The 19,890-nt window shown below is 50.9% G+C and overlaps 1 pseudogene; it reads right to left on the bottom strand.

The window, feature by feature from the left end:
• Positions 1-17,087: 17,087 nt before the first annotated feature.
• On the bottom strand, positions 17,088-18,237 carry LOC142861636 (RNA-binding protein 3 pseudogene; annotated as a pseudogene).
• Between the last annotated feature and the right edge of the window lie 1,653 nt (positions 18,238-19,890).

The following is a 19,890-nucleotide window of genomic DNA, read 5'->3' as shown; positions in this document are numbered from 1 at the left end:
ACACACACACACAGTTGTTAAAATGCTGGGAACAGTGCCTCACTCCTGTATTCCTAGCAGTTTGGGAGGCCAAGGCAGGAGGGTCGCTTGAGCCCAGGAGTTGGAGGTTGCAGTGAGCTGTGATGATGTCACTGCACTCTAGCCTGGGCAACAGAGCAAGACCCTGTCTCACAAAAAAGAAAAGAAGAGAAAAGAAGAAAAGAAAAGAAAAGAAAAGAAAAAGGAAGGAAAGAAAAGAAATGCTGCCATATCTGGGTCCCGAGCCCCAGGTGCCCACAGCCCCCGCGGGAGAGGCCCCCACTATCCACAGTCCGGCAGCTGAGGGGGCTGGGCCCGATTCAGCAGGGAAGGGCCGCCACACCCCGCCAGCTCCAGGGCCAGTCTTGGTCCTGGGTGGCCAAAGTCTTCTTGACTTTGTTTCAAGTGTCGCCCTCGTGGGGGGGCGAGAAGCCATGTGCATGGGGTGACCCTGATGGCCTCAGGCCTAGCTCACAAGGGCTCCTGGATGATTTACTGCCAGCCTCGTTTATTTACAGGTCACTGGCATGGACACAGACGCCGGGGTTCAGACTCTTCCACTTCCCAGAAGTGTGATTTGGGAGACGTCACCTTAACTCTTTGAGTCTCGGCTTCCCCGTCAGTGAAATGGGGATGAGGCCCTGTCTGCAGAGCGTCTGGGTCGGGCAGAGGCCGCGGCGACCGCCCTCTAGGACGGCGCTGTAACTCGCGCGAAGGCCGCCAGGCGGCGCCGATGGCACCAGCGACGGCGAGCCGCGCCGACTCCGACGGGCATCTGCAGCCCCTGCTGCTTGCTTTTGTTTGTGGTTTTTCTTTTAAAACGATGGCACCACAGGGAGACAGAAACAGAATCTCTGGGGCTGGGGCTAAAACATGTGCATTTTAACAAGCGACTATGAAATCTGAGAGCTGCCGACTCAGCACCAAGCGGGCACTGGCTTCCCTCTCTGCCCCCGGCTGTCCTCGCTGTGGCCCAGGACACTCCGGGCCCCACTGGACAAGCCCTGGGATGGATGGAATGGCCCCGTCGAGTCCATTTCCTGGCTTTGGTCTCCGCTGTACCTCAGGACGCGGCTTCTGTGCACGTCCTCCAGCCCCACGAACGGCCTCCGGGGAGCCTGGACCCTGCAGCCCACGGGGAGAGGCGACTGGGCACATGGCACCTGTCATGGGACACCTGGCTCCTGCTGGCAACACCCTTCAGCAACGTTAACCAAAGGAAGGTGTGTCAGAGGTGGCTGCAAAAGTCCAGATTAGAGATGGTGGAACCTGAACTCAGGTGTGGTAGAAGGAAGGGAGGAGAGGACAGATTCAGGAAGTGCTGGAGATGTGGAGTGGGATGGGGAGGGAGAGGCACAGGTCCAGAAAAGCCTCAATCTTCCATCTGCGTTCTTAGAAATGTGGAATCTGGCCTATAGCTTCAGCTACTTGGGAGGCAGAGGTGGGAGGATCACCTGAGCCCAGGAATTCAAGTCTAGTCTGGGCAAGAGAACGAGACGCTTGTCTCTAAAACATAAAAATAAAAGTAAAAAAAAAGAAATGCAGGCCAGGTGCAGTGCCTCACACCTGTAATCCTAATATTCTGGAAGGATCGCTTGAGGTCAGGAGTTCAAGACCAGCCTGAGCAAGGCCTCATCTCTTAAAAAAAAAAAAAAGAAAAAAAAGAAATGCAGAATCTTGGGTGTCCCAGACCTGTTGAATTGGACCTGCATTTCAGCAAGAAGACTTCCAGGTGATTTATGCATTCCTTGAAGTTTAGAAAGCCCTGGTCTGGAGTGATGACTAGGATGCTGGCTGTTGTGAGCATTGAGCCAAACTCGCTTTTATGACACGCCCACTCCCTGGAAAATGGCACTAATCTATTCATGATGGCAGAGCCCTCATGACTCAATCATCTCTTTTTTTTTTTAGACAGAGTCTCGCTCTGAAGCCTGGGCTAGAGTGCCATGGTGTCAGCCTAGCTCACAGCAACCTCAAACTTCTGGGCTCAAGCGATCCTCCTGCCTCAGCCTCCCCAGTAGCTGGGACTACAGGCATGTGCCACCATGCCTGGCTAATTTTTTCTACATTTTTTAGGTGGCCAATTAATTTCTTTCTATATTTTTAGTAGAGACAGGATCTCGCTCTGGCTCAGGCTAGTTTTGAACTCCTATCCTTGAGTGATCCTCCCGCCTCGGCCTCCCAGAGTGCTAGGCTTACAGGCATGAGCCACTGCGCCCGGCCTCAATCACCTCTTCAAGGTCCCACTTCTCAGCACCTGCGCTGGGGGCTAAGCTGCCAACACATGAACTCTGGGGGATACACGCAAGCCAGGGCAGCTTTCCTGGCCTTCCTGACTCTCAAACCTGTTCTCCAGGTCAGCAATCTGAGCTGCCTGTCACAACACAGGCCCCTCGGCCCCTCCTTCACCTGTCTGGAGCCAGCGCTCAGCAACCCTGGGTTGCCCAGCCCATGGGGTGCTTTAGCCACACTCTGGGTCCCGGTTTTCTTGTCTGTAACCTGGGGTGAGGCCATTTCCTCTCTGACTATGTGAAACGCTTTCCTCGCCTTCCCTAGTCAGATCTTCTGGGCCAGTGGGCACGGGAGGCTTGCTAGGGCTGACCTGTGACTGTAAAGCCGTCCCACCAGCCCTGGAATTGGCTGTGAGACACGCCTTTCTCCTGGCGCCACAGCCGGACGGGGCGGCTCCCTTCCTCACCACCTCCCCCTAGCAGCCTCTGCTCTCATCTCGAGTGCAGGCCAGGGCCTTGTCCCGCAGCCCCAGACACCTCTCCTCCCTCTCCTTCTCTTCCCAGCCCACTCAGTTCTCTGCCAAAGGCAGAGTGCACCAGCTGACCATGCGTGCCTGCCCAGGGCTTCCCAGCAGTGGCTGGAGCAGGAGGACAAGACTGCAGGGACAGTCTGCTCCACCCTGGCTCTCGGGCTTCTGGAAAGCCCTGGGGAATTCCAAGCTCATGGCTGGCCACACCCATGCTGTCACACCCTGCCTCCTGACACCACCACGGCCTCACCCGCTGGCACCCTCTCCATCCCAGGCCTGCTTCTTCCTCTGGGGAGCCTTCCTCTTCCTCTGGGAAGCCACCACACCAGCCTGAGGGCCCCGGCCCCAGGAACGCATAACCTTGGGCTTTATGCAGCACTGCAGTACTTCTTGTCCTCAATTCAGTATTCTGTGGTGTGCACCATCTCCCCTTGTGTCTGGCCAAGAGCCTGATGCTTGGGGGCTGCTGTGTGTCCTGCCCCACTCCCGCCCTGTTCCCTGTGCACACAGACTGATACACCTGGCCGAGCTCCGAGCAGCCTCCTAGAGGCCTCCCACTCTCTGGACAGGATCAGGGACACATGGGAGCCACCACACCAGCCTCCACATGGCTGAGGCATGGGTTTGGGAACCCTCCGTCCTCCAATCTTTCTCCCCTGGGAGTGGATTAGGCCTGAAGTTCAGAATGTGGACGCTTGAGCTGGGTATTGGAAGCCACTGAAACCAAGGCAAATGCTGCCCATCCGGCCCTGCCAGGGGAAAGAGGCAAGACAGAGAGGACTCTGCAAAGTGGGATGTTTGGCCAGGCCTGTCCTTACCCAGAGTTCTTACTGAGTATTGTCTGGGGAGAGGGTGTGAGGACCCCTGGGCAAGGAGCTGAGTCTGCCGAGGCCTGTGGCTCCTAGGCTGAGCCACTTCTGGACTGGTGTCTCCCCAGCCCAGAGCTCCAGGCTCCAGAACGCCCTCTGTCGGTGGACTTTCGTGGACCAGGATGAGTCTCTCTAAAAATTAATAGGTGGCCTCTGGCTTGCACGGACAAATCCAGCCTGGAGCTGCTGACCTGGGGAAGACACCCTGGTCCAGGGCACGTTCTCCAAGTTCAATGCCACTTAGGGGGAACTGCCCAGATACCTGTGGGCCAGCTCACGTCTGCATAGCGCCTTCTGCCCTGCACAGCATCTTCCTACAGCCACCCGCACCCGCGCCGGGCAGGTAAGCGGGAATTACCACTGCCCCCATCTTCAGATGAGGAAACTGACGTCAGAGAGATTGATACTTAATTCCCCAGGGTGTAGTGTGGCAGGCGTTTCTCACTGCCCTGCTTCCTGTCACCACCTCTTCCTGCTGGGGCAGGTGAGGAGGTTTCATGGCAGGACTCAGTCTGGCCCCTACGAAGTGCCAAGGCCGTCAGACTGGGGCTGAGGCAGGTGCTGACAAGGGGCAAAGAGCACAGAGAGACCCTGCAACCCAAATGGCAGGCTCAGCGGCCAGGCACAGTGCCACCGCCAGGGCTGGGCAGCCTCCAGAAGTGAGGGCGTGGATGTGCCTGGGGCACCTGCCAGCCATGCAGCAGAAGGGGCACCCTTCGGTGAAGCATGCGCTTTCATGGTGGGCTCCCCTTGGTGAAGCATGTGCGCTCTCATGGTGGGTCCCTTAGGGCTCTCTCCCACCCCTCCCTCGGCTGACAGGCTTCCAGAGGCACGGCCCCTCAGCACCCCACGCCGGGCACGGGGCCCAAAGGCTGATTCAGAGAATTCCACTCCCTGCCAAAGTTATTGCTTCTGAGGCAGGCAGGAGTTCAACCAAGGATGAGCAGACACTATTCAGGGCCTTTCGGAGGGACTATTTTTTGTGGGCTTATTTAGCTGGGCACATGGAAGTCTGAGGTGCTGGGGCCTGGCGGAGATTCCAGGCAGCACAGAACGTGGCAGAGCTGGGGGACAGTCGGGGTAGCAGAAGGCACGTGGCCTGCAGACTGGAATGAGCCCTGACCAGCCGTGCCTGCTGTCTACACCCCGGGCTTCAGCCAACCAGCCAGCACAGTCCTCTGTCCTCGGTCCAGCGTCCACTGGTTTCCACCCCTGCCAAGAGGCCTACAGTGGGGCCTGGAGCCCGCTTGTCTGAGGCCGCAGTGAAGTCCTGGCGGTGCACAGCCATGGGACTCCACGGGGAGGTGGAGGCTGAGTGGACAGAAGCAAGGCCTGGGAGGTGTGGGAGGGGAGGACAGCACTGACTCTCCAGAGGAAACCAGCTTTCTCGGGGGCTGCAGGCTGCAGCCTGTCCCTGGGAGCGGGTGCGGAAGCTGGGGCAGGCCCACTCTGGCCCTGCTCCAGACTCGCGGCAGGAAGGAGAACAGGCTTGGCCTCAACCAGGCAACTGGTGTCCCTGCTGCAGGCTCCAAGGCCTGCTCTGCATGATGAGGGTCAGGGAGGCAAGTCACAGGGACAGCAGTGGAGACCCTGAAATGTGAAAGGGCAGGAGGAGCCTGGATGGGGAGAGCTTGAGCTGGCGAGGATGCTGAGCACCGGCTTGGGGCCCCAGCCCGCTTCTCCAGCCTGCCTGGGGCTTCTCAGCAATCCCTCGGGCCAGGCCAGGCTGCAGAGGCCCCACGGGATGCAGCTGCAGGTGCCCCGGGAGCCAGCTGTGCCAGCCAGCGCCTGCTCTGAGCCAAGCTGGGAGGCCCCAGCTTGTAGAGAACTGGAAGCACCAGCGGGCAGATGCGGCTCCAGCCGCAGGGGGTGGTTGGGGTCTGCTGGCTTTCGGCTCAACCCCCAGCTGACTCCTGCCCAGGCCCTGCACCAGGTCATGGCTTCCCGGAGGAGCCACCCACAACTGCTGTGACAAACTACCACAAACTCAATGACATGAAACAAAAATGTATTCCCTTAGAGTTCTGGAGGCCAGAAGCCCAGAGTCCAGTTCACGGGGCTAAAATCAAGGTGTGAGCGAGGCCGCTTCCTCTGGAGATGCTGGGGTATCTGCTCCTGGCCTTTGCCCGCCCCTGGCAGCTGCCGGTGGCAGCACTGCTGCAGTCTCTGCCCCTGTGATCACGTCGTCCCTCCTCTTCTGCCTAGTCTCTCTCCTACAAGGACACTTACTGCATTTGGGGCTCAGCCAGATAAGCCAGTATGATTTCCCCATCGAGAGATCCTTAACTTAATCACACCTGCAAAGTCCCTTCATGCTGCAGAAGGCAGCATCTGCAGGTTGCAGTGGTTAGGGCCTGGGTATCTTTGCAAGCCGTTACTCAGCCAGCCATACTCTCCTTCCCTGCGGAGACCCCTGGCTCCCAGCTGGAGTGTCCCTCAGCACCGCGGGCATTCATGATTGGGCTCCTGGGAGAAGGCAGCCCCCTGGGGGCCAGCAGCCTCTAGTAGGGTGACCAGAGCCTCCAAACCACAGGCTGCCTGGAGCACCCAGGGCTGGCTCAACCACAGCTGTGGCAGCCCTGGGCAGTGTGGCTTCCTGGCGAGGCCAGTGGCTCTTTCTCTCTAAGGGGAAGCTTGAGGAAGAGCTGGTGTTCCTGTCACTGGTTCCCATTGTCTCTAAGGCTGCTCCTCCTCACCACTCCTGTTGTCCTACAGCTAATCTGAGCTGGCTTTTGATTTGTTTATATATATATATATGTGTATATATATATATATATATATTTTTTTTTAAACAGTTTCACTCTGTTGCCTGGGCTAGAGTGCTTTGGTGTCAGCCTAGCTCACAGCAACCTCAAACTCCTGGGCTCAAGCGATCCTCCTGCCTCAGCCTCCCCAGTAGCTGGGACTACAGGCATGCGTCACCATGCCGGCTAATTTTTTCTGTATATTTTAAGTTGTCCAGCTTATTTCTTTCTATTTTTTAGTAGAGACAGGGTCTTGCTCTTGCTCAGGCTGGTCTCGAACTCCTGAGCTCAAACAATCCACCCACCTCAGCCTCCCAGAGTGCTAGGATTACAGGCATGAGCCACCGGGCCCGGCCTCAATGTTTTTATTTTCTAAAACCAGTCTTTTTCTCTGAATGGTTTCTTACCCTTTTACAATATATTATAAACTCCTGTTCTTCAGCCACTGGATACACTATCTCTCTGGGGATTATAATAGGTTTCTTTTTAAAGTTTTTCTTTCCATGTGTAGTTTCTGCCTCATTCAAGTTGTTTGTTTGTCTGCCTGTTAGTTTTGGTCTCTAGACTTGATATAAGAAGCTTTCTTCAAACATGTGGTAATCCTTGACTATTCACTAACATTTAACAGTGCCGTAAAGTGGAATGGAGGATTTTCAGTTCCAGCCATGACAGCAAAACTAGTATTGGACTTACCTTCTAACAGCAAAGCTATACAAAATATGTGATGTAATACTAAGAATGTGATCTTTAAAAAAGAGAAACGTGGTGAGTTCATATTAATCCCAGCTTTCTGCCTGGGAGCAATTTCCAAATAACTGTTGCTGAAATAGGAAGCATTGGTCTTGTTGGGCAGAGGAAATGAAGATTAGAGTTTACAACGGCTGTTGCAGCTGGAATTTGTGGGGCAGAATAACGGATAGGAGGGTGTCGGGCAAAGAAGAAACTTTAGAAATATGCATAGTGGTTCCCTTGACTCTTTGACCAAACATTAAGCTGGAATGCTCAGGGTAATACTCTGCGAGGCCAATCAGAGAAAAACTACTGAGAAACTGAGCTGATTCAGTTTCTTCAGTCTCCTGAAACTTCAGTCAACTCAGCTGACTTCAGACTCCTGAAGTCACAAAATATGGGAAAAAATTGTAGTTCTAAACAACCCAAATAAAAGGAACTTGCTGAAGGCCAAGCACTCAAATGAGACACCATAAAGGTAAATAAAATACAGCACTCCTTAAAGTAAAACGACATAAGCTAGTCCTATAATAATGTAGCATAACAATGTCCAGCATACCATCAAAAATTACTCTACATAAGAGGGAGCAGGGACTAGGTCTGGTGGCTCATACCTGTAATCCCAGCACTTTGGGAGGCTGAGGAAGGAGAATCCTTTGAGGGTGGGAGTTTTAGACCAGTTTGGACAACATAGTAAAACCCTGTGTTTACAAAACGATCAAACAACTTAACCTGGCATGGTGACACACCATGTCAGTAGCTATAGTCCTAGCTACTTGGGAGGCATGAGCTAGGATTCCTTTAGATATACACCTAGTAGTAGTGGATCTATTTTTAAGTTTTCAAGGAACCTCCATACTGTTTTCTATAATAGCTGTACCAGTTTACATTCCTATCAACAGTGTACCAGGGTTCCGTTTTCTTCACACCCTAGCCAACACTTGTTCTCTTTTGTTGTTAGTAGCCATTCTAACACGTGTGAGATGATATCTCATTGTCTTTTTAATTTGCATTTCTCTGATGGTTAATGATGTTCAGCATTTTTTCATATACCTGTTAGTAATATGTATGTCTTCTTTCGGGAAATGTCCATTAATGTCTTTTGCCAATTTTAATTGGATTCTTTGTTTTGTTTTTTTCCCATTGAGTTGTTTGCATTCCTTATATTCTGAATATTTGCCTCTTGTCATATGTATAGCTTGCAAATATTTTTCTCTCATTCCATAGGTTGTCTCTTTACTCTGTTCATTGTTTCCTTTAATGGCAGAAGCTTTTTAGCTTGATGTAATCCCATTTGTCTATTTATGCTTTTGTTGTCCTTGGTTTTTGTGTTGTATCCAAAAAGTTATATCCCTTGGCCAATGTCATGGAGTTTTTGTCCTATGTTTTCTTCTAGTAGTTTCATAGTTTGGGTTCTTGTACTTAAATCATTAGTCCATTTTGAGTTGGTTTTTGTATATTAGGTGGCATTAGAGCAGGTTTAGAGGCTAAATCCACCGGTACTGGCCTGAAATATGGGGCTATAGGGGTCGGCCCAGTAATGGGCTTTGCTAGGGCAGACTTGGTGTTGGGGTCCAAGCTAAAGTCTATGCTCACTTCCCTCTCTTTCCCAAGTGGATGGTATCTCTCTGAGTTTGGTGTTGCCTAGAGTTGGGAAGGAGCGATATGGGTAATGTAAAAGTCTCCTTCCTACCTTCTTCAATGTGTCATTTCTTATCAGCATGTTATGCCCAGCTACTGTGATCTCTCACCTGGCTTCCTTGGCTCTTGTGAAGATATTTTCAAGCATGGACAGTTGTTCAGATTGATGTTCTGCAGTGGGACGATCACTGGAAAGTCTTACTTCACCCCGCCCATCTAGCCAGAGAGAGAATCTTGGAAGCATCAAAGGAGAAGTAAACTTTGTCACATATAAGAGATCCTCAATAACATTAAGAGTTAATTTCTCACAAGAAAACATGGAGGTCAGAAGGTTGACATATTTAAAGTGCTGAGAGAAGCTGGGCATAGTTGCGCACACCTGTAATCCCAGCACTTTGTGAGGCCAAGGTGGGAGAATCACTTGATCTCAGGAGTTTGAGACCAGCCTAGGCAAGAGAAAGACCCCATTTCTACAAATAATAAAAAAATTAGCCGGGCATGGTGGCGCATGCCTGTAGTCTCAGCTACTCAGGAGACTGAGGCAGGAGGATTGCTTGAGCCCAGGAGTTTGAAGTTGCTGTGAGCTAGGACGACATCACCTTACTTTAGCCCAGGGAACAGAGTGAGACCTTATTTCAAAAAATAATTTTTTTAAATTAAAAAAGTAAAGTACTGAAAGAAAAAAGCTGTCAACCAAGAATTCCACATCCAGAAAAATAATTCTTCAATCAATGGACAATAGACAATAACTCAAAGCCATTTAATGGTAACAATCTCCTCAACAAACCCCTTTGACCCTCAGTTTTCCTCATGTGTAAAATAGAGATAAAAATATCTACTGTAGACTATAATGAAGGAACAGAAAAGGGAGATTTTAAACTGTGCCTCATGTCAAAAAGGTCTTAGGCAGTGAGATGAATGTGCAAAGGACCTAACACCAAGAAGTGTCCTTCACTTTGTTCCCCTCCTCTCCAGCCCTTCCCTCCCTCCAACTCTGCCTGCATGATCTCACCCCTTCCCCAGCTGACATTTCGGGGAAGGGTGTGACAATCCCGTCCTATGGAGGGAGGTGGTCAGTGCGTGAGCACAGAGCACGAGAACTGGCTGACAGGAGTGGGGTGAGGACAGGGACCCCCCAGGGCCTCTGACAACCCAGCTTAACCCCAACGTAAGGCTGGCTGGGTTTTCACCAGATGTCCCCAGGGCACTCCAGGTTCAGGACCCTTTTCTGCTGAAGCTGTATCTGTGACCAGGCAGCATGGCACCAGCTTGAGAGCACACCAGGCCCCTGTGCCCTGTGGGCGGTACCGCCTCCCTGGCTGTCACTGCCGCAGCAGCCTTGGGCTGTCTGCCCTCGGAGCCTCCCAGGTTGCGACATGGTCCTTGGAACTCTGCTTTCCAGCGCCAAGGAGCAGAGCACGTAGCTCCAGGGCCACACCCTGTGAGAGGTTTCCCACTTTCCGATTATTTCGTCAGGGTGAATTCCCAGCAGTGGGGTTCTTGAGCTAGAGAATATGAATATCTGTATGGTTCTTGGGGCTTACTGCCAGATTATTTTCCCATGTGATTATATGCTTTCGCTATCGATAAATGAATTTATGGTTTCACAACAGCATTACTGGCATTAATTTGTATCATTAACTTTTCAAAATGTTTGCTTTGTTGTTTTGTTTTTAGAAATAAAATCTACTTGTCAAAAATATTCTTGTACTATAGACAAATAGGGAGGCCATGGCTGAATAGATATCTTATACAAAATAACTATAAATTTTTTGTCTGCCATCACAGCTTTTCCTTTTTTTTTGTTTTCTTTTTTTTCTTGTTTTTTGTGGAACTCAGGCATTTAGGAAAAATCGTATCTCTTTTTCAAAAGCAAATCGTATTTTACCCCTACATACTTCATGAGGACATTTTCCTACATGATTGCAATGCCACTGTGACACTAAATGTTCAAGAGGTCTTTGATACTGCTAATGCCCAGTCAGTCCATGGTCACTTTTCCCACTGCCTCAAACATAAAGTCTTTTCTCATGCATTTTGCTCAAGTAAGATGCAAACAAAAACCATAAATAGTTGTGTATTATGCTTTGTAATTCTCTTTTATTTTTTTTTTAATTAAAAAAATTTTTTTTGAGACAGGATCTTGCTCTGTCATCCAGGTTGGAGTACAATGGCACAATCATAGCTCACCTAGTCTCAAACTGCTGGGCTCAAGCGGTCCTCCAGCCTCCGCCTCGTGAGCAGCTGGGGCTACAGGCTCGCCACCCTGCCCGGCTAACTTTTCTGTTTTTTGTAGAGATGGTGTCTTGCCATATTGCTCACGGTGGTCTCAAACTCCTGGTCTCAAGTGATCTTCTTGCCTCAGCCTTTAATATGCTGGGATTACAGGTGTGAGCCACCAAACCTAGCTTTAATTCTCTTTTAATCTAGAGCCCCCCCCCCCCCCCGCAACCTCCCTTCTTGCCGTGGGCTTGCTGTGTGGGCTAGGTCCATCATCCTGCAAAGTGTCCCTCCCTTCCAATTTGTCTGGGCCGCCTAGAGGGGTTGTTTAATTAGATCCTCCATGTCCCCTTCTGCCTTGAAACTGAACGTCAGTTGTAAAGCCAATTCACTGGATTTAGGCTCAACTTTTTGGGCAAAATCTCAGAAGCATGGCTGGGAGCTTCCTCTCACATGTGTTTTGGGCACATGACCTCTGGTTGCCTCCTCTCAGCAACGCCACGTTGGCCTTGCCCAGGGGACGTTCCCATCTGCACTCTAGGTTTGGGTGGCACCTATAGCTCAGCGGTCACGAGGATCCACACATCAGCTTGGCGCCCCCAGGAATGGCAATCCCGTCGTCCACTCATTCATTCATTTTTTCCAGTTGAAGATAAATTTGGAAAGAAAGGAAAAAAGCCAGCGTTTGTGGAATACCTACTAAGACACCTGCAGAGGGCTTGGTGCCTTACTGTACTGTTACATTCAATCTTCACAACAGCATGGTAAGCAAAATAACCTGTTATGATCCTAACAGAAATAAGTCAGTCGCCTCTAGGCTGCCTCATTTTATTTAATCCTGTGCTTGTGGTAGACTCTGTTATGATCTCTAACTTACTGATAAGGAGATCAAGGCTCAGGCAGCGTGCTCACTGGCCGAAGACCCAGAGCCAAGGAGAAGCAGGGCAGGGTGTGAACACAGGTTTCTCATGAGGCCACGCCCCTTCGTTCAGGCTGTGTCATGGGTCACAGCTGGCCCTAGGGTTGGCTGCCCACAGGCAGTGGTGACTGAGAGACAGGGTCAGCGTGTGCACATGTCCACCTAAGGCTGCCCTTGGAAGTTTCTTCTGCAAAGACACAGCTTGCGTTTGGTTCAACAGGTGCTTACTGGCCACTGTCCCTGCTCTGATGAAACACAGAGGTCAGTCTGTAGGTGCCCATGGGCCATCCAGTGGAGGTGGCCGCGTGAGCATCACACTAAAGTGGGCTGTGAGACCACAGGCACAGAGATGGAGGCTGAGACAAGGCCACAGAGGAGAGAGCTGGGCCACGTGGAGGGTGAGAGCTGATGGGGCCTGGAGACAGCCACGATAACGGGGGAGAAACCGTCCAACCCCAAGGAAGGTGTCTTAGTCCCTCTGTGCTGCTACAGCACAGCAGCACAGACTGGGGGCTTATAATTATTTACTTAAACAGAAATTTATTTCTCACAGTTCTGGCAGCGGAAAGCCCAAGTTCAAGGCACTGGCAGGTCTGTCGTCGGGTAAGGGCCACGTCCCGACTCACACACGGCAGCGCTCTCGCTCTCTGGGCTCCCAGTTGCAAGGGCACTGATGCCATTACTGGGGCTCCCCCCTCATGACCTAACCAGCCCCAAAGGCCCCGTTTCCTAACACCATCCCATTGGAGGTTATGCTTCAAATTGAGGCTGCAGTGGGGGGACAACATTGAGTCTGGAGCAGAAGGGAGCTGTGGGGTCTTCCCTAGAACCCAAATGTGCCTCAGTGGAGAAGGGCTGCTCCAGCCTGTCTGTTCGTACTGGGGAACACAGCAGGCGTCAGGGCAACGGCCTGCCTCTCTGCAGCCCAGGGCCAAGGCTACGACACTGCCCTGTCTCCCTCCTCAGGGCAGGCCCACAGTGCCAGGGAACGGACTCCTCTGGATGGAAGTGGGAGGGTAAGGACCCAGCTTTCTTCCACTCCAAGAAAGCCCTCAAGGAGCGTTCCTCTGAGTCTCTCAGAAGGTTCCAGGGGCTGAGTCCCAGTAGCCTCAGAGCTAAGCTGCTCGGTAGCACTCTGTGGGCTCCCCTGCCTTGCCTGCCTTCCTTCCACACACCCGTCCGGTGCTGTCCAGGCACCTGCACCCAAATGACCTGCTTTCAGCACCCACTTAACTCCTTGCACACAAACTAGAGTCTGCTTCTGGGGCCCTGACAAAGGCAGCAACCGTGGGCAGGTGACTTCCCCATTGGAGGCTCAGCATCTGCATCTGAAAGGGGAGAATCGCAGTGACTGGCAGCCCAATGTCACTCCTCCTGCTCCCAGTCACGTGCTTGGCTCATTCAGTCAGTCTCAGTGGCAGCTCTCACCCTGGTGCCCCGCATCCCTCACCAGGAGGGTCAAGGCAGGGCAAGACCAATCCGAGCTGCTCTCCTGGGCACAAAGCCTGAGAGGTGTGTGATGAGAATGGGCAGCCCTCACCTCCCAGCCCCGACTTGGGCAGGCCTGGTTTCTGCCCTGCCTGGTGGCACAGGTGAGAGCTGCTTCGGATCCTTTCCCTCGCTGCTTGGGTGAGAGAGGGGTGAGAGAGGGGCGTCAAGACAGATCCAGACACATACACATTCTTTCTATTTGTCACATGTAAATATGTATAGCAAGCTGTCCAGAAGCCTAAGTTAAAATAATGTGCTCTATAAATGCAATAAATACATTATGCAGAAAGTATTTAAATTAGTTCCCTGTCATTTGGAGATCTGATCCAGACTGCCCAGTCAGGGTTGCAGGCCCTCCCTGTGGCCGCAGTGGTCTGCCCGGCCCCCTCCTCCCCACACCGGCACTCACAGGCGCACCCGCCACCAGACACAGCACTGATCACGTTCTGGACAAGCCCAGAGCGAGCCCAGGCCACCTGGTCATGGCCCCAGTTCCGGGAGACCATGGGGACTCTTGGCCTCCCTCTCCCAGAGAATCCAAGGCTGTGCCACCTGGGGAAACGACTGAGCAAGCACATGTGAGGAGGCAGGGTCCTAACAGCTCAGCCTCACTCCCAGCCCATCAAGCCCCTTTGGGCATCCTCCTCCTCCTCCTCATTGTCATCATCATTATCAGGGCAGGGGCAATAATGTTGCTGTTGCTGCTGCTGCCAGGTGTGCCCTGCTCACCTGGTCTCTTTCGGTCTGTGCAGTGACTCTGTGCGTTATGTATTGTTATTCCTGTATTACAGATTAAGAAACTGAGGCTCATGCTGGGGATGGGGCTATTTCCAAGGTCACATGGCTCTGTGGCAAGGGCTCTGCCCCCACGGGCCGTAGTCCTCGGCAGCCCTCGTGTGTGGAGTCCTCCTCCTCTGCTGCACTCGGGGTGACCGCACAGTCCCTCGGGGCAGACCAGTCCCGAGGATTCCAACCGCTCATCTGCTAGCTTTCCAGGAGCTCCAGGACAGGGCCTGAGGGCCCAGAGGGAGGGTTGGATTGGGGCAAGATGATGCATTCAGGACCCTAGGAGTTTGGAGCTGTGTCCAGCCCCGGCTACCTCAGGGAAAAGCCATGCTCTCCACCAGTGGTGGCGGCGGCAGCTAGGGTTCTGGTCAACCTCATTTATTTGCTCCCAGTCAAGACAAGCCCACTTGGGCTGGGACCGAGGCTCGCAGCTTAGGGGAAATCAGCGCTGGGCCCCGTTTCCCCAGGGCCTGCTGGCTGTTTGAGACTCCTACAGTGTGTCCCCCACTGGGGTCCTAACCACTTAAGATTGCCACCATGGCACACTCCTGCTGTGTCAACCTCGTTATCCCTGACTCCTCACAGCAGTCCCTGGAGCCAGCCCTGCCTGCATTCCCAGTTCAGGGCCAGAGGAACAGTGGCCAGGGTTAAGAAGCTGCCACAGTCACATGGTTAGAAAGTGGATACAGTGTTTTTCAAACCCATTCCTCATTGTTTCCAAAGCCAGCTGGGCAGAATAACTGGGATTTCTTTGTCCATACTTCCTGCTTCTTGCCTACGTGCTGTCCACGCAGCATACTATCCTCCTGGCCCTTGGAGGAAGACACAGGGCAGTGCCAGATGCATGCTGGGTGACTTTTGAAACCCGTGGCTTGGCCTGTCCATAGCTCTCAGGGGAGAGGCCTGGAGGTATGAAAGACAGGGGATGCTGAATTCCAAACTAGAGAGCATGAGCCCTGGATTGGCATGACCTGCCAGAGCCGGGTTCCCGGGGCTGGGGCAGGGCCTCCTGGGACTGGGGGCAAGTACAGCTGAGACCAGCTTGTCTGACCTCTGTAAAGGGACTCCAAATTCAACTCCTCCCAACTCCCAGAGGGCAAGGCAAGGCCAGAATCCAGAGAGGCTCAAGGGACCCAGTACAGAGGACACCTTCCCAGGTGAGCCCAAGGAGGCTAGGAGTCCACTAGGAAGGCCATACCTAGTCCTGCGGGCTAGAATGCAACAGGGCTCTGGCCCATCTGGGAGGAGAGACCCGAGTGCTGCCTAGGAGACACATGGGCAGCCACCCAGAGTTCTCAGGTGCCAAGAGGGCGAGAAGGACACGCAGACCTGCAGGACCCACGGCAGGGGCAAACAGCATAGAGCGAGGGGGTGTGGCTGGGCCAGGCGGGGTGCGGGCATCCAGCCAGGCTCCCTCCTGCTCCCCTTCACCTCTGAGCCCCTGGAGCTTAGATGCCCTGGGAGGAGGGCTGGGAGAAAAAGCTTGGATGGACTGGTTTCCAAACACGAGGTGACTGAGGAGCCGTAGGACTGGACAGGATTTACTGGCTGCCTTCATGAGGGTTCTGCAGTAGCAGGTCTCAGGCCAGAGAGCAACACTGCGACAAGAGGGGAGCCCCGGCTCCCGCGCCTGACTGGGAAGGGAGCCTTGGAGTTTGAGCCCTGCCTGGCCACATGCTCCTGTCTGGAGCTCCCCAGAGTTTGTCTTGTTCCCCACACTGTTCAGCCCAGTGTCATGCGTGTCACAGGAGCCAAATAAGGACATGGTAGTGGCTATATAACTGGAGAAGGGAGTCCAACCTCTGGCTTTGGGGAAGGCTGCCTACAATCACAATTAGAATACAGAACAGTTTCACCACCGAAAAAATCTCCCTCATGCCACCCCTTTGTAGAAAACCCAGCCTCTATACCTAACTTCTGGCCATCACTGATCTGTTCTCTGTCCCTGTCGTTTTGCCTTTTCCAGAATGTTATATAGGTGGAATCATACAGCATGTAACTTCTTGAATCTGCCTTCTCTGTTCAGCCTAATGCCTCTGAGATCCCCAGCACTGTTCCACGTATCAAGAGTGCATTGTGCTGGCGTGGATGCGGAGAGAGGGGAACACTCCTACACTGCTGGTGGGACTGCAAACTAGTTCCACCTCTGTGGAAAGCAATATGGAGATGCCTTAAAGCGATACAAGTGAATCTACCATTTGATCCAGCAATCCCATTGCTGGGCATCTACCCAAAAGATCCAATGACACTCTACAAAAAAGACACCTGCACTCGAATGTTTATAGCAGCACAATTCATAATCACAAGGCTGTGGAAACAGCCCAAGTGCCCATCAATCCAAGAATGGAGTAATAAAATGTGGTATATGTATACCATGGAGTACTACTCAGCTCTAAGAAACAACTGTGATATCCTATATCCTATATTTTCCTGGTTAGAGCTTGAAACCATACTACTAAGTGAAGTATCCCAAGAATGGAAAAACAAGCACCACATATACTCACCAGCAGACTGGTATTAACTGAGTAGCACCTAAGTGGACACATAGATACTACAGTAATAGGGTATTGGGTAGGTGGGAGGGGGGAGGGGGGCGGGTATATACATATATAATGAGTGAGATGTGCACCATCTGGGGGATGGTCATGCTGGAGACTCAGACTTGTGGGGGAGGGGGCAAAGGGCATTTATTGAGACTTTGAAATCTGTACCCCCATAATATGCCGGGAAAAAAAAGTGCATTGCTGTTACTGTTGAGTAGGTTTCCATGCTATGAACGAGCCAAAGTTTATTCAACCATTGGCTTGTGACATTTGGGTTATTTATGATTCCTGGCAATTATGCATTGAGCTACTATAAACATTTGCATAAGATTTTTTTTTTAAAGTTTCATCTTTTTAATCAGCTTCATGAATGATAACCTAAATATGTGAGACACAACAGAATATTTTTTCTTCTAGTACTTTTAAAAAAATAACATTTACAAACATTTTTAAGAAGCTCTTCTATATAAGGTTGGTTAACTTCAGTTGAAAAAAAGAACCCCAGGCAATCATGTTCCCGATACAGATTTCTCTCAGGTACATTTAGAAACTGCTTTCTAACCACAATAAACATTGTGTATGTGTTTTTTGTTTTTAAAATGTCCCTAAAAAACAAAATATCCTAGATAATCACTAATTAAAAGAAAAGCCAGTCTGGCTAAGCTTGTCAGAACCAATAATCCTGAGAGCTCAAACAAAAAACTGGTAAAAGAAAAAATACCCAGACTTTACAAATGTCTCAGAATTTGCCTTTAAATGGGAGAAAAAAATATCTTAAACAATACACAGAGCTTTCTAAAAGGTCTTTAACAAACTACCTTGGGAGAGCAATTCAAAAATAGAAGTTGGTGTATTAAAACAGATGTTTCAGCGCAGCTCCAAAAATCTTTATAAATACAGCCATCTGGAAGGGCGATCCTGGATCAGAAGTGTTATTCCTTGTGTCTATATCATGTGTGCATGTCTCATCTCAGTTGTCATAATTGTCTCTGTCATTTCTTCCTGAGCAGCGGTCATAACCACCCTGGCTTCTGCCACCATAGTTTCTGGACCGTCCATATCCATATCCACATCCTCCAGGTCGACTGTCATACCTGCCACTCCCATAGCCCTGGTCCCCACCACCTCTAGAGTAGCTGCGACCACGCCCATAGGACCCAAAGCCACCTCCTCTGGTTCCCCGGGCAGACTTGCCAGCATGGTCCACACGGATCTGGCGACCATCCAGGGACTCTCCATTCATGGCTCTCATGACATCTGAGGCATGCTCTGGGTTGGTGAAAGTGATGAAGCCAAAACCCCGGGATCACTGAGTCTCCCTGTCCTTCCCAGCGACCACCTCAGAAATAGGCCCGGAGCTGCTGAAGTGGTCTTCCAGCGCCTGCTCATCGGTGTTAAAGTTGAGCCCTCCCACAAAGAGCTTCCCTTCTTCAGAGGACATGGCAGCAAATTCGAGTCCTGGAAATTAAAAAGCAAAAGGACCAGACAAACCACGAGCACCGACAAGCAGGGAGAACAGGGCTGCATAAAATTTTTGTGTGAATATATGTTTTCATTTTCTCTAGGGGAAATACATAGGAGTGGGGCTACTGAGTCATACGCAGTACAGGTTTAACCTTATGAGAAACTGCCGCCAAACTGCTCTCAGAGTGGCCACGCCATTTTTACACTCCCACCAGCTGTGGGCATGAGCTCCAGTGAGTCTGCTTCTAGCCCTTGGTATTGAGGAGGTTTGGTTTGGTTTTTTTGTTTAATTCTAGCCACTCTCAAAGGTATGTGATGGTATCTCATTGTGGTTTTAATTTGCAGAAAAAAATTAACACTTTGATGAAGTCAATTGATCAAGCTTTACTTTTATGGATCATGCTTTTGGTATCATATCTAAGAACTGTTTGCCTAACCTAAGATTATGAAGATTTTCTCCTATGTTTTCTTTTAAAAGTTTTATGGTTTTTGTTTTACATTTAGATGTATGATCTATTTTGAATTAATTTTTGTCTAACATGAGGTTTATGTTGAGGTTCATTACTGTTTTAAAAAAATTGTTGAAAATTTTTTCCATTCGCCATCAAATTGCCTTTGCACCTTTGTACAAGATCAATCAGCCATCATTGTGTGGGTCAATTTCTGGACTTTCTATTCCCTTCTATTTATCTATGTGTCTGCTCTTCTCTAATACTACACTATTTTTTTTTTTTTGAGACAGAGTCTCACTCTATTGCCCAGGCTAGAGTGAGTGCCGTGGTGTCAGCCTAGCTCACAGCAACCTCAGACTCCTGGGCTCAAGGGATCCTTCTGCCTCAGCCTCCTGAGTAGCTGGGACTGCAGGTGCCACTATGCCCGGCTAATTTTTTCTATATATTTTTAGTTGGGCAATTAATTTCTTTCTATGTTTAGTAGAGAGGGGGTCTCGCTCTTGCTCAGGCTGGTTTCAAACTCCTAACCTTGAGCGATCTGCCTGCCTCGGCCTCCCAGAGTGCTAGGATTACAGGTATGAGCCACTGCTCCCGGCCCAATACCACACTCTTGATTGCTGTAACTTTATAATACGTCTTAAAATCAGATGTAGACTCCCACTTCTGGCCAAGATAAATGAACGGGGCCAGGTTTACCCTCCTTCCAAAAAAAAGAACCACTACACACAAACAAGCAAAACCAGGAAAAATATATAAAACAATGAGTTTCAAGACCTAGAACATTAATCAGTGTAGGACCTTAATCCCTGACAGATGGGAAGCAAAAAGATGAGACTATAATTAGCCCTGCTCACCTTAGGAAGTTCCTGGGCCATGGCGCGGGAGAGGGACTGAGACAGAGTCAGCGGCCCTGAGTTGAGGGCAGGGAGCTGAAGGCGAAGGAGACAGCAGCTGAGGGTCACAGGACAGAGCCCCAGAGAGGAGAGAGCTGTGCAGAGAGAACTCGGTGGATTAGTGGAGGGTCTTCCTGAGTCTTTGCCGGAGTACTGACCGGCACATGCATATGACGAAACTACCCACGACCAGGGAAAGAACCTCACAGAAGGATTTGCAGGAACATAGCTTGAAACTCAGAGCTAAGAATACTGCCTGTTCTTAATAGCCATACTGAGAAAATTCATAATTCATGGGATACTGGGAAGAGTGTTCAAGAAGGTCTTACCTTAATAGTAGGAAATAATTATCCCTGGACA

Source organism: Microcebus murinus, chromosome 17, assembly GCF_040939455.1.
Source record: "Microcebus murinus isolate Inina chromosome 17, M.murinus_Inina_mat1.0, whole genome shotgun sequence".
NCBI classification, from domain to species: domain Eukaryota; kingdom Metazoa; phylum Chordata; class Mammalia; order Primates; family Cheirogaleidae; genus Microcebus; species Microcebus murinus.
The sequence above is the reverse complement of the archived record's forward strand: the minus strand, read 5'-3'. Positions and strand labels throughout refer to the sequence as shown.